General features: G+C 39.3%; 1 protein-coding gene across 5 annotated transcripts in view; it reads left to right on the top strand.

Moving 5' to 3' along the window:
- kdm2ab (lysine (K)-specific demethylase 2Ab) overlaps window positions 1-15,931 on the top strand; it is a 72,673-nt gene that overhangs the window by 5,566 nt on the left and 51,176 nt on the right. The gene's annotated exons all lie outside the window — the stretch shown is intronic.

Raw genomic sequence — 15,931 nt, 5'->3', positions numbered from 1 at the left:
CAAATTTAGTATTTTAATTAATAATAAAAAAAACAACATTAATGATTAAACGTAATGATAACCTGAAGGTTGGAATTTCTTTGAAAGATTGCTTTAACTCGGCTCTCTTGTCTGTGTGACGCCAAAGCAGACACCAGGTTTAATCAAATATATTGATTAAACAAACGTACAAACACGGAACAGATAAACTAATGTAATGTTAGTAGGGTATGGAAGTTAGTATGTTAGGAATGTGTGCGTGCATGCGTTCCTTGGACAAAGGAAAGGTGGGAGTAGCTAGCTTGGGTAAGCTAGAGTTCTGGGTGTGTTGAGTATTAGTGTTAACTGTGAGAAGAGCGACTACTTGCGTAGTTTACTCTATATATGCGCGAAAGACGGCGAATCAATTCATATACATATATATAGCTAACAATATACATTCAAATAATAAGACCGCAAATATAGAAACACAGATTCACAATAACAGTGAAGACCAAACTAAACACTGGCTTTGCCTGAATGTTTGTTGTCTTACTGAGTCCATACGCATTGGATCCAAAAGACACGCTGTCCTTGTAGGAGCCACAATGGTGCTGTCAGTGATGTCCTGGAGAGGTGCGCAAAGCTGGGGTGTTTGTCTCAGCTGTGCGTTGTCGTCTGGTCCGTTCAGTTCTGAAAAATGTTTGCTGGTCCTTTTTCCAGGTGGAAAAGTTTGTTGCTGTGGTTTGCAATGGTAAACTGATGTTTAGCTTTCCGCGTACACCAGCTTCCACTCGCTATATGCCACTAAGTTACCGCAAGGTGATCTAGGTGTGTCCGTAGGCCTGGTGGTGCTCTTTAGAAAATTCAGAATTCAATACTGTGAATTTTATAGTCACAGTATTTGCTGGCAAACTTAAAGCCTTATGTATACATTCATGTTGCTAGAATGTATACATAAGGCTTTAAGTTGTCAAGATTGATCCTTTGCTTTTTCAATTCAAAAGTTTATTGAAGAATTTAAAACAAATCAATAGGTTTACAAATCATTTTGTATAATTTCACCCTAACATGTAGGCTATTATTAGGGTTTATATGTTGACAGCACCTAATGTTGTGATAATTATACTATAGAAGTATTTTTATGTTATACACTGTTTAATACAAAAGGGAAGGAAAAAACAAAAAACAAATCGCAATATTGCTCTGAAAAATCACAATTAGATTATTTTCCCAATTTGTTCAGCCCTAATTTGCATCTTTATTTTTAATCTTTCACATTTCTTTTTTATATATAAAACAAAAGGTACAGGAGTTTGAAACTAGCAACAGCTAGTTAACAGCTCTGTATGCAGAAAATCAGCAACATGAACCTGGTGTACACGGGCAGTAATTATGTCCCTTGGCATTGTCCCTTCTCAAGTAAACATTAAATAATTTCTAAAATATGGATGCATTGCCACAAAAATGTGTTTCAGTCAACTACATTTAATTGCTTTTTGAAAGAGATCAATGAAATTGTTTTTTCTCTCTCATCTGCCCCCAGTGTTTTTTTTTTTAATTGATTAATTTTAAATTGTTTCACGACTTTGGCAAAAAGTCGGGATATGAAATTAGAACCCTGAATGGATTAATTTTTGCAACTTGTACACTCAGAAAAGGGTAGGATATTATCCAAAATGAAAGACTATGCAGCTCCTGTGTCTCTCAGAATTCAAACTGGTTTTTGTAACCGGTTTGTATCAGAGCATGCGACTGTTCCATCCAAGATAAATCATTCAAAAGCGGGGTTTACAGAGTGAGAAAGCATATTTTCAGCTTCTGGGTACGCAGTAATATTAATAAGACCAACAGTTTTAGACATCGTTTGTGAATTGTCATTTTTCTGTTTCAAAATGAGACAGCCGGTAAATAAGACGTCAAGATTGTTTTTACTTTACATTACAGTATTACATTATTGGCATTTGGCAGACGCTCTTATCCAGAGCGACGTACAGTTGATTAGACTAAGCAGGAGACAATCCTCCTCTGGAGCAGTGCAGGGTTAAGGGCCTTGCTCAAGGGCCCACCGGCTGTGCGGATCGTATTGTGGCTACACCGGGATTAGAACCACCGACCCTGCGTGTCGCAGCCATTTACCTTAACCACTACGCTACAGGCATACGGATGGCGCAGTGGGTAGCACTGCCGCCTCACAGCAAGGAGGTCCTGGGTTCGAATCCCCGTCGGCCAGGGCCTCTCTGTGCGGAGTTTGCGTGTTCTCCCCGTGTTTGCGTGGGTTTCATCCGGGTACTCCGGTTTCCTCCCACAGTCCAAAGACATGCACGTTAGGCTGATTGGAGAGTCTAAATTGCCCATAGGTGTGAGTGAATGGTGTGTGTGCCCTGCGATGGACTGGCGACCTGTCCAGGTTCCTGCCTTCCTGCCTTTCGCCCAATGTATGCTGGGATAGGCTCCAGCCCCCCCTGCGACCCTATTCAGGATAAGCGGGTTAAGATAATGGATGGATGGATGGATGGACTACGCTACAGGCCACCTGTCACCAATCACCAGATTCATTATAGTTGCCAAAGCTCCAGCTCCATGAACTTGATCTCATGATCAGTCTGAAGCTCAAAAGCTTGGAGCTTTAGCAACTGGGTTTGATACTCCTGTCTGCTTCGCTCAAGATCCAGTTCTTTCAAACGCATAGCGAGCATGGGATCCTCCATAGATAAGCATGAGACACTGGGATATATGCCAGGAGATGCCTTAGTCTGTGGCTTTTCCACCCCCGCAGCCCCTGTGAACTCATAATTTGGTAAAATCTTCTGCGCCACCAACTCCTCATGAAGCGCAGTCTCCCGTTTGCTATTACTCCGAGGCACCGACACGCTAAAGAAGTCTGCTATAAGCAGCAAATCATCCTTACAACAATGGTCAAATATTCCACAGTAGGAAAAATGACAAACTTTAGCCATTACCGTTTTGGGTTAGTTTCAGTGTCTTAACAAGCCTCTAATTCGGTTTTGACGAGCCCTCAATAGTAGTTGACTAGAATTGATGACCAACTTAGTTGCCAACAAATTTAATTGTTAATTAGTTGGTGACATCATTGCATGTGTTTTTTGTGCTGGCTCGGAATGCTCTAACTTGTAGGCGTTACAGCTTACTGGAGTGAAGTGAACAATAGCGTGATTGCAACACCTTCACAACCAAAAACCACCCTGAAGTCCTTTCCTTAGAACTGGAACCAGTTTATTCTGCTTATACCATGGGTACTAACCAAAGAAATAATACTGCGCTTATTTTAAATTCGTATTTTATTATCTTGAGAAGAGTTTTACAGTTATATATGTGCACATATATATAGCTAGACCCTTGATAACTAAATTCAATTTTGTGATCGCTAAACACATTGCTATTAGCGATCTGCACAGTCTGGATAAATCATTAAAATAATGCGGTTTTAAAATGTTGCCCATTAGTTTGAAAGAAATGTGGTTCTGTAACTATACATATCCACTTTCACTGCTACAACTTAACCCCCTGTCACTAACTAGAGTTTAGTTGATGTTAACCATGCAGTGTCCATCTTAGTAAGTTAGTGACACTGTCCGTCGTCTTTAACGTAGCCTACGTATGTGGAAACTATAACTAGACTACATGAAGACTTCAGGCGTGAAAGCCACTAAACGCCAGTTCCATAAAATTAGATAACGATATCAAGCAAAAGCTCTCAGTGCCTACCATACAATAATCAAATACTTTTGCTTCAAAAACCGCTAAATCCCACTCTTCAGCTATTCTAAAACGTAGTTTGTTGGCAAAAACCTCTAAATGCCAGATCACGTGGTGTTCCAGATTCTTCACGCTGAGGTGTGAGATCTTATGCCAGTTTCATGACACATTAAGATTAAATAAGATGGAAAACTTTGATGAAATGGACAAACCTGTTGTGGTTTCACAGTCAGGCAAGTGGAAACGCTGTCAGCCACGTAATTCTGCCCATTCTAAGGAATTTCAAAACCTAAATGCTGGAGTGCAGAGCCAAAAGAACAATAGAAACCACTGTCCAAAAACCTTACTGCACTGCATAGTTATACAGTAGTTTTTTTTAATCTGCAAGGTTGTATGAATATGAGGAGTATGGTTCCAAAACGCGATAAGCGCCATTTAAAAAAAAATTGAGTTACTGCCAAAATCAGTACTGTATTTCGTCACTATTCATAACCCCATATTCGCCGTGTTACACTGTCCTTTTTACTCCCTTTTTTTTGCGACAAACGCCAGTCCCCCTTTTCTGCAGAACGCAACAGATCCACTCAACCAATCACAGCGCGCCATTCCACTTTGTGTAAACAGTAATGGCGGCGCCCTGTATGCAGCCGGCATCCTAGAGAGTTCTCGATATAAGTAGTGATTAACAAGAACTACAAGGGATATCGTCATGTATTAGTGTTCTTTCTTACAGTATATTTCTACTGTTGCACAACTGTATACAGAAATATTATTTTTATCAATGCAATGATTTGTATAATGCACAAGACAACACAATTAATGCAATGTGTTCAAAATGAATCTTAAATAAAATAAAATAAATCAGCGTATGCAGCATATTTATAGCATACACTACACAACTAAATAACATGGCTAAGATGAATGCAATTTTGGAAGTTGAATGTAAGGGGAATGTGATTTTGGAAATGTTATGGTCTTATATACAGTGGGGCAAAAAAGTATTTAGTCAGCCACCAATTGTGCAAGTTCTCCCACTTAAAAAGATGAGAGAGGCCTGTAACTATGAGAGACAGAATGGGGGGAAAGAATCCAGGAAATCACATTGTAGGATTTTTAATGAATTAATTGGTAAATTCCTTGATAAAATAAGTATTTGGTCACCTACAAACAAGCAAGATTTCTGGCTCTCACAGACCTGTAACTTCTTCTTGAAGAGGCTCCTCTGTCCTCCACTCGTTACCTGTATTAATGGCACCTGTTTGAACTCGTTATCAGTATAAAAGACACCTGTCCACAACCTCAAACAGTCACACTCCAAACTCCACTATGGCCAAGACCAAAGAGCTGTCAAAGGACACCAGAAACAAAATTGTAGACCTGCACCGGGCTGGGAAGCCTGAATCTGCAATAGGTAAGCAGCTTGGTGTGAAGAAATCAACTGTGGGAGCAATTATTAGAAAATGGAAGACATACAAGACCACTGATAATCTCCCTCGATCTGGGGCTCCACGCAAGATCTCACCCCGTGGGGTCAAAATGATCACAAGATCGGTGAGCAAAAATCCCAGAACCACACGGGGGGACCTAGTGAATGACCTGCAGAGAGCTGGGACCAAAGTAACAAAGGCTACCATCAGTAACACACTACGCCGCCAGGGACTCAAATCCTGCAGTGCCAGACGTGTCCCTCTGCTTAAGCCAGTACATGTCCAGGCCCATCTGAAGTTTGCTAGAGAGCATTTGGATGATCCAGAAGAGGATTGGGAGAATGTCATATGGTCAGATGAAACCAAAATAGAACTTTTTGCTAAAAACTCAACTTGTCGTGTTTGGAGGAGAAAGAATGCTGAGTTGCATCCAAAGAACACCATACCCACTGTGAAGCATGGGGGTGGAAACATCATGCTTTGGGGCTGTTTTTCTGCAAAGGGACCAGGACGACTGATCCGTGTAAAGGAAAGAATGAATGGGGCCATGTATCGTGAGATTTTGAGTGAAAACCTCCTTCCATCAGCAAGGGCATTGAAGATGAAACGTGGCTGGGTCTTTCAGCATGACAATGATCCCAAACACACCACCCGGGCAACGAAGGAGTGGCTTCGTAAGAAGCATTTCAAGGTCCTGGAGTGGCCTAGCCAGTCTCCAGATCTCAACCCCATAGAAAATCTTTGGAGGGAGTTGAAAGTCCGTGTTGCCCAGCGACAGCCCCAAAACATCACTGCTCTAGAGGAGATCTGCATGGAGGAATGGGCCAAAATACCAGCAGGAAAAAAATAATCTTTTTAAAATAAATCTTTAAATATTATAATCTGGATTTGAATTTTTAATGTTATAATAACTTCAAGATGCTATATGAAAGTTTGAAACAGAAAATGGTGGTTTTCATCATACCACTTTCTTGGTAAAGAAAACACATTTTTACTCAAATTAATCAAAATGGATTTATAGCGTTTTTGAACCAAACTCTTCATATATACCCTTGCATTATTCCTCTCCATGGTGCTGTGTATTTTCAAACGGTAAAGTAGGCCACTTCAAAATTGCTACTAGGGATTTTTAAAATGCCTGCTTTTCCATTTCCATTTAAGAATTTAACTTTTGACTGCATTTCACTGATGTTATCTGCTTATATAAGTACATGTTTCATATAAATAAATATTAAGTGTTTATAGACAAGTTTGTACAGTTTGAAGCATTTTTAATCATGAAAAACTGGTTTAAGCAGGTGGGGTTAATGTTGTGGCTGATCGATCATTTTCAGCAAACTTAACCCATGGTATTCTGCTGCAGAAGATACTCTTACTTGTCAATGTTCTTTATTAGATGGAGCAAAGTAAATTTTCAACATTATCTGGGCACATATGGATGAAAGTCTCGGATTTTGACACTTTTGGGGGCTAGGGGTCATACACTGTCATCCGTATAACTTTGGTACATTCCCTGTTTTATCCATTTTAAGTTCTGCTTTCAACCTTATAATGTTTCCTGTTGCGTCTTTGGTGATTTTACAACAGTTTCCTATGTCTTACCAAAACAGGTGGAAGTAGAGGCCTCTGCAAAAAAGCACAGATGAACATAGAGGGTTTTGCAGAAAAAGGCAAATAAATGTAATTGAATTTTGGAAAATATAACATTTCATTGAGTGACCTTTTCATTGCAATTAACGTGAAATTACTCAACCTGAACATATAAACCTAATAAAATGTCAGATGTACTTCGAGGTTTTTGCATCTGAAGTCTTCACTTCGTATTCATTTGTTGAAACCAAACTGTTTCTATAGCAATATGGGGGAAAAAAAAAACAGGGAACGGGTAACGCATTATCTTGTTGTTGCAAGGTAACGTTGACAGAATTGATGCCGTTATGTTCAGTTGTAAATGGAATCTTCAATAGTGTTGAATGAGCTTGGGTATTAACCCTCTGGGGTCGCCGGCGACACCGACAAGATCAGCTCAACTTTCTTTTCTATTTGGATGATTCACTTTGTGAGATTTTACCATACACATGCAACAAACATATTGACAGAAACCTTAGAATCTTGACTTCGCAATGCACCTATTGACATAATGTCAATAGTTTTAAAACATTTTATTAAACAATCTTTACTCATTAACATGCGAGTTTCGCTCGGCGTCAATTCCGGCCCCATCTCATTCAAATTGAAACAAGGTGAGAATTATTCTCTGGCAGAGGAGGGGCGATGCCATGTGTTAGAACAGCAACTGTAAAGCACGATACAATGACATACAGAAGCATAGGCTATTCACTTCTTTTGAGGTGAACATTTTTCATCACGAAACACGTTTCGTTACGGAAAATGGCACAGATTACTGGACGTCATGAGTAAGTGCATTTCTTCCGTGTGTACTGCAACTTCTCTAGCTTTGTTCAATATTGAACAATATGCGCATTTGTAAATTCCCACACTCTAACCATTGCATCTCAAAATAATACATATGTGATGTGTAGTGGCGTAGCCAGGATTGTAAAACTGGGTGTCCTCGCACAATCGATGTTAGCGTACTGTATCTATGTTTGAGGAAAAAACAGAAATAACTGCGCTAAACAGACCAACTCCAAGAGAAAGTGTATTTCTTAAGATCATATTGGTAAATACGTGTGCTGTATTGCGACTCCTCTCTGTGTTCGTCTGAATATTCAGTAATGCGTGTTTGTAAGTTACCACTCTGTTCTGAATTTATTTAAGATTCCAACCATTACATCTCAAAATAATACCTCTGTATTTTTGCAAGACGTGCATGACATTGGGAAAGAACACTCTGTGGAAGTGGGAGTGTGCTGTACCGCTCTGCTTGCAGCTAAGCAGGAACTGTTTTGAAAAATGGCATGCAAAACGTTGGTGTTGTTCATTGTATGTAGTTTGTGTGGTGATTTAAATAAATTTCTGAATCAATTTTTTATTTGTTTCTGGCTTCTAAATGGCTCATTATTTACATTTTAGTCATTTGGCAGACGCTTTTAATCCAAGGCGATTTACTAGTGCATAGGTTCTTCCACAAGTTAAAGCATCACATCCATAACTAGTAAAATACACATGAAGTGCTGTTCTAAACAAAAAACACAGTCATTGTAAGTGCAATTATAATTTTATTATTTTTTTATTTTTTGGGGGGTTAGACCAGAGGGATATCAGAAAAGGGGGAGGGAGGACTAAGGTACAGTTTCAAAAAGTGTTTTTAGTCTGCGAAGAAATAGGGGGAGGGATTCTGCTTGTCCTGACAGTGGTAGGCAAGTCATTCCACCACTGAGGAACCAGAACTCTCTGAGTATTGCTTTGTCTTAGAGGTAGGGAGGGGTCAGGCCAGGTGTGAAAAGCCTTACCTGGCAGGACCGCAGAAAGGCCATTAGCCCTCCCATTGTCAACTCGTGCTGAAAAATACTAGTGGCAACGCTAGGTTTTTCTAATATTTTGCATTTGCTCCAATATTTTGTCATCTTTTGATACCCAAGACCTAGATGAACAAATTTCAGTGATCCAAAAATGTCTGTACAATAGATTAGTATGCGTTTTTATAGCATTCCTGTAAACACTCAAAACTACTGTTTACAATTTGTGTAATTCTAGAGCAATTTACAACCAACATGATTCTGACCTACTTACTGTTGCCATATTATTGTAGCTGGGTTTGTCCTGAAAATAAAGATATGAAACATATTGGAATCACTGTATGCAGGTGCATCTCAAAAAAGGTGAATATTGTGGAAAGTTCGTTTTTTTTCCCCCGTAATTTAATTCAAAAAGTGAAACTTTCATATATTCTAGATTCATTACACATAGTGAAATATTTCAAGCCTTTTTTCTTTTAATCTTGATGATTATGGCTACGACATGGTATTGTCAAGAAGTTGAGACCCCAGACCCAACAATACAGACCAGCTGAAGGCCGCTATCAAGGCAACCTGGGCTTCCACAGGCTGATTGCCTCCATGCCACGCTGCATTGATGCAGTAATTTGTGCAAAAGGTATTGAGTGGATAAATTAACATACTTTTCAGAAGGTTGACATTTCTGTATTATAAATGCTTTTTTGGATTGGTCTAATGTAATATTCTAATATTTTGAGATACTGGATTTTTGTCAGCTGTAATCATCAAGATTAAAACGAAAAAAACACTTGAAATATTTCACTACGTGTAATGAATCTATCACTTTTTGAATTAAATTAAGAACCCTGAGGGTTAATTTTGAATGGTGATAAAGCCACTTGCACTGCAACTACTTCATAGCCGTGGAGTATTACCGTGCATTCACTGGGAAATAATGCACACCCCTCCAGCCAATCAGAAACAAGTATTTAACCAAGCCGTGGTATAATAACCTATTATTCACAACGATCCTGTTCACAATGTTCAAAATGGATACTGGTATTTGTATTTATCTTTTGTATCAGCGGGAAAGTTCATTAAAAGACATTTTGAATGAAGTATTCATTTTTGTCTTTATTGTTAGTTACCACATGCCTAAAACAACCTCAAGCTTAATTTACCGACTGATGGCTAAATAAGAGCCATTGAGTAATTGTGCGATTCATAATCCGAATAGTCGATTATTTGTTTCAATAATCGATAGATTATTCGACAAGCAAAACAGTCATTAGGTGCAGCCCTAGCTGTGACAAGGTAAAGGATAAGGAGATGGTGAAGAATGGGGAGTGGGAACAAAATGAACACTGCAGAGTAACTCCGGTCCTTCTCTGGAGGAATTATTATTGTCCGTTTCGCTGTTGTATACTTCTACAAAAGTACTACATATAAAGGCTTTCTTGTCCCTGAAAATTCTGTGTAACTTCAGTTCATCAAAAGAACCAACTACAGGCATGTTATTGAAGTGACGACTAAAACGCATTTTAGCTTATGACATTACATTTCCAAGTGTATAATTTGTTTGGCTGAATAAAGCAATACAGAATTTTTTCGCCTGCATAACAAAACTTTAGCATTATTAAATATGCCCGCAGAGTCTATTGCACTTCGACAAAAGCGGTTCTCGAGATGTTATGCCGAACAAAGTTGACATTTTAACAACAACAAACAATTTTGTGATGCCTACATCTAAACAGAGGACTTCCTGTTCCAATGAATCTGAGTAAATATTTACTCCGTGGAACACTGTGAAAACACTTTTTCAGTGAAGTGATCTCATTTTATATCGGTGATCATCTAAATACATTCTCAAAATATTTTTTATTTCTGTATGCTTTATAAATAAGGAGCCAGACTGCTTTTGAATAATAAATAGCATGTGAAATTATTGAATGTGTTTGACTTGTTTTTGGGGGTTGGGTATTTGACAAAAACTTCAGTTAATGGGCCTTAATGAATGTATTAGTATACAACATGTTGTTATTGTGATTATTGTACTTATTTTTTATGGTCTTCTCTTCCTGTTGCTGTCTGAGGATAGCTGAATGGGAGGGTGACAAGCAGGGGGAAGTGCAAACACTGTTTTTCAGTATTTTAGACTTTATAGAATATAGACTTTTTAGACTTTACCCATGATATCAGTTAGTTTCCATGTACCGTTTTTTTTAAACTGCCAGACAAAAAACAAAATGTTTTCAGTGAGGGAAAAGCATCCACTTTCACTGTTTGAGCTTTTGTAATTCTGTATTCCAACTTCAAAGGGTGACCTTTCAGCAAAAGGTGACACTTTAGGCCATTTAATTTCAGCATTTTGTCAGAGTTTAATGTTATCTAGCTTGCTAAAGTACCTACGGTCAAGGCTCTCAACACTGCTAGCGTACTGTAATAGTGTACTCTAGTAGTGAAGGCAACATTTGGACTGAAATAATGCATTGTTCTTTAGGATATTTCTATTTGTGAAAATGTGCAAGGTTTCCGTTTCACACTGAAGTCAAAGAGAACAAATCACATAAATCAAACATCCATCCATCCATCGTCATTTGCCTCAATAGGTTGTTTCATCCACAAACCTGAGTTTGTTTCCATGTAACTTTACGTGAACCGAATACAAATAAAAAAACAATGTGTTTTTTCAGTCCAAATGTGGGAATTCAGTAGGCTACACCTGAAATTGACCTCACAGAATTGCTTGACAAATCTAAAATTGTGTAGTACAGGAAATGTTCCACACAAAATAATTCCATAGTAATGTCAACCAGAACATTTACTGAATTCGTAAACTACATTAACACTTGCCCTTGATGAAATGTTTTTTTTTTTGGTAAGTATATTGTCTCTAACTCATGTTTCTTATTTCTCTGCCTCTTAATGGCTTCTTTGACCGTCATTGGCACAACTCTGGTCCTCATGTTGACATATGCAAATAACTAAAGGCAATCAAGCCTAGAATCAAGACTAGATACTGAAAGCTTTCTTGTACCTGCACTATGCAGCAACTGAATACATTGGACTAATCAGAGGCAGCGGAGAAGCCAGACGTCTAAAAACTGTATATAGAGGATGTGTGTCTAAAAAGGATGTAATTCCTACGGGGATCACACAATATGGCTTTCAATACCCTCAAATTGAAGAAGATAGTCTGCACATAAACTTCATATTCATTGTTTCATTAAAAAAAAAAAAGAAACCAGGTGCTGCAGTGTTCAAAATAACAGAAATTGTATCACTGTCCAAACACTTGGAGACTGCACTGTAGTCCCCCTTTCACTGGGACCTATTAAAGTTATGAAAAATAGTCATTGCCTTAAGTCCTGTTCATCCTAAGAAGTGCATGTAGGCCTACAGATCGGATGAATGACTTGGCCATTCAGAATCTTCTGGTTTTGTCTTTGGAAAAACTCCTTTGTTGCTTTAGCAGTCCGTTTATGATCATTTGAGTTTGGAGACATTTGGCTGAATTTTAGCAGATGATGGCCTTCAGAATTAATTTTACTGCTACTATCAGCAACTACACCATCATTGAAGACAAGTGAGCCAGTTCCATGTGGCAGTAGTACATTCCTAAACCAGAGATGAGGTGTTGAGGCAGTGGGGTGCTTTGGTTCTTAGGCAGTTCCTTTTTGTCTCCACAGTTTGCGCTTGCCATCACTCTGATACAAGGAAACCTTGGTCTCCTCTGTACTCTGCATGCTCTTATGTACTTTGCAAACTGTAACCTGGCCATCCTGTTTTAACAGTAACTAGTGGTGCACATCTTGCAGTGTAGGCTCTGTAGAGGTCTTCCTTTACTACTTTCTTTGTAATTACTTCTTATTAATGTCCAAAACTGTTGGTTATGTGACCACTTTGAAATCTGATAAAATGTAGGCTAACAACAGAAAAATGCCAAAGTGTTAGTGCTGGTCCCATTACCATTGAGATTAATGCTATATGGCGGCCATCTTGAAACAAACGGCAGAATTACTTATTAAACATACACTGTATTGCCAAAAGTATTCGCTCGTCTGCCTTCACTCGCATATGAACGTGAGTGACATCCCATTTCTTAAACCATAGGATTTAGTATGATGTCGGCCCACCCTTTGCAGCTATAACAGCTTCAACTGTTCTAGGAAGGCTTTCCACAAGGTTTAGGAGTGTGTTTATGGGAATTTTTGACCATTCTTCCAGAAGTGCATTTGTGAGGTCAGGTGCTGATGTTGGACGCGAAGGCCTGGCTCGCAGTCTCCGCTCTAATTCATCCCAAAGGTGTTCTATCGGGTTGAGGTCAGGCCAGTCAAGTTCTTCCACACCAAACTCGCTCATCCATGTTTTTATGGCCCTTGCTTTGTGCACTGGTGAGCAGTCATGTTGGAACAGGAAGGGGCCATCTCCAAACTGTTCCCACAAAGTTGGGAGCATGAAATTGTCCAAAATGTCTTGGTATGCTGAAGCATTAAGAGTTCCTTTCACTGGAACTAAGGGGCTGAGCCCAACTCCCGAAAAACAACCCCACACCATAATCCCCCCTCCACCAAACTTTACACTTGGCACAATGCAGTCAGACAAGTACCGTTCTCCTGGCAACCACCAAACCCAGACTTGTCCATCAGATTGCCAGACGGAGAAGCGTGATTCGTCACTCCAGAGAACACGTCTCCAAAGCTCTGGAGTCCAGTGGCGGCGTGCTTTACACCACTGCATCCGACGCTTTGCATTGTGCTTGGTGATGTAAGGCTTGGATGCAGCTGCTTGGCCGTGGAAACCCATTCCATGAAGCTCTCTACGCACTGTTCTTGAGCTAATCTGAAGATCACTTAAAGTTTGGAGGTCTGTAGCTATTGACTCTGCAGAAAGTTGACGACCTCTGCACACTATGCGCCTCAGCATCCGCTGATCCCAGTCTGTGATTTTACGTGGCCTACCACTTCTCGTGGCTGAGTTGCTGTCGTTCCAAATCGCTTCCACTTTGTTATAGTACCACTAACAGTTGATTGTAGAATATTTAGTAGTGAGGAAATTTCACGACTGGACTTATTGCACAGGTGGCATCCTATCACGGTACCACGCTGGGATTCATTGAGCTCCGGGGAGCGACTCATTCTTTCACAAATGTTTGTAGAAGTAGTCTGCATGCCTAGGTGCTTGATGTTATACACCTGTGGCCATGGAGGTGATTGGAACACCCAAATTCAATGATTTGGATAGCTAAGTGAATACTTTTATATAGTGTATTTATTCTATAAACAGGAATTCCAATGAATCTCTCATTTGAGTAAATATTTCTGTGGAACACAGTGAAAACACTTGACAACACGATTGAGGGCATTTTCATTGATGTGACCTCATTTTAGGGGACCAAAAGTAATTGACTGTCTCCTCAACGGTTTCTGATTACTCCGGTGTATTCATTACTTCCTTAGTGCATGAAGAGAAAGCTTTCAGTATCTAGCTTTGATTTTAGGCTTATGATTTCCTTTTCAGCCATTGGTTTTTGTCAAATGAGGACCAGTTGTTGTGCCAATGACAGTAAAGGAAGCAATTATGAAGCAGAGAAATAATAAAACCGGTACAGACATAGTCCAAACAATCAGGCTGCTTGATTATGGCAGAAATCATATTATTTAACACAATGACTGACTTTGGGAACAACATGCATTTATTTAACTTTTGAAAAAAACTTTTTTATAAAAGTATAAAAAAAGAGATTTGACCAAAAAATGTATAATGTAAAATAAATATATTTTAAAAATTGCTTCCCTCAGGCCATGGGCAATGTTTTACCCCGTGTTGTCTTTGGAGGGAAAAACGCAGTTTGAAGACGTTTCATCGTAATTTTTAAGTGTGCGTCGATGTAATGAACTGTGAGGCTAATGTAACACCTGAATTCCTCCAGATGCGTCGCATAAACGTAGCAGAGCCGAAACGACACATCGTTGGCATCCTGTCACACCAGAAGCACTTTTCTTTACGCAGTCCACCAGTGTATTCTTGAGGACAGTTATGAAATAGTCTTTATATACATGCTTAACAATCCCTTGTACATAAGTTTGAATGAAACTTGTTAATATCACACTTACCTTTTTGAACTCCTATTTGCTGTAGTTCCATGTTTTTTTTTTTTTTTTTTTTTCCAAGGTTACATTTAATTGATTAGCCTTATTGACACAATTCAACCTCTATTCACTCCATGATAAAGGATGAAAACAGTACACTACAGTAGTGATATATAAACGCCAATGTCTATATTGGCAAACAGGCTATATATTTTCTTTTAGTGTAGCTTTCCCTGAGACAAAATACAGGGCACCCAAATTACTTAAATGGGCTACATCATGCAATATCTGCTCCAATATGCAGCCACTTCACTCCAAGCCATTTCTGATTTAAGGTAGCTTGGAGGTCACAGTTTGTAACTCCTGGTGCTTTTCCACCTCGACAATGAACTTTCTATATTCTATCTTTCTCAAGACTCTTGCACATGTGACTGGTGATTGGTTTGCATGAAGCCAAGAGTATGATGCCATCCCTTTATTTGGGTTATCCATTTAAATAGAGGCTGAACCATTTACTAAAACTCCGGCATTTTTTTTGTGATTGTATTCAACTTTGCCGTTCCTACTCCATGACTTCAATCAATATTTTCTGTGCCAAATACCCACCCTTATTACTTGTAGTTGGCACACAAGCAACAAACGCTGCCAGAAGTATAACAGCAGGGCTCCTGTTGGCTCACCCTGTTAAGGCACTATTTCAGTGCTATTTAAACCTGCTATTCATTGTGCCTGCACCGACTGTGGCAGGCAGCCCCATAGGACAAACAGGATTTTGCAGGGAAGGGATTCATTGACTCTGTTGGGCAGGATTATCGCATTTCATCATACTCTAGCAACCCCTGCTGGTCAGTCTGTTGAGCTGCACATTAAGGGCCAGATTTACATACCTGAAACTCGCAGCGCAAAATGTGGCCTGATGAGGGTCTGTGGGTGCGGTCACAGTCCTTGAAATGAACATCTTATTTACAAAGGCTACAGTGCATTACAAAATCAGCGAATGGGACTGCCTATGGAATGCATTTTGCGAAAGAGACAGATCTTACAGCTCAGTTAAAACGCATGTTTAGTGCATTGAATATCTTCACTGCATGTGGCGATATCCATGTATCGGCTGCCACCTAAGAGCGTATTCAGTGCTGGACAAAATGTGTACTTATTCCAGTTGCGGTGGCTATTATCGTTTGAATTAAATATGGGATGTAACATTGCAATGAGCTTGACTATTGCCGGGATAAAATGGAATTTATTATTTTAGCAATTGTTTCTAACAATGTTCTTTTAAAAGCATGTCTTTCCATGATGGTCAAGAGGTGACGAAAAGCAGCATATCAAT

The sequence above is a fragment of the Conger conger genome, chromosome 8 (assembly GCF_963514075.1).
Source record: "Conger conger chromosome 8, fConCon1.1, whole genome shotgun sequence".
Lineage (NCBI taxonomy): Eukaryota > Metazoa > Chordata > Actinopteri > Anguilliformes > Congridae > Conger > Conger conger.
This window is presented reverse-complemented; position numbering and strand designations above follow the sequence as displayed.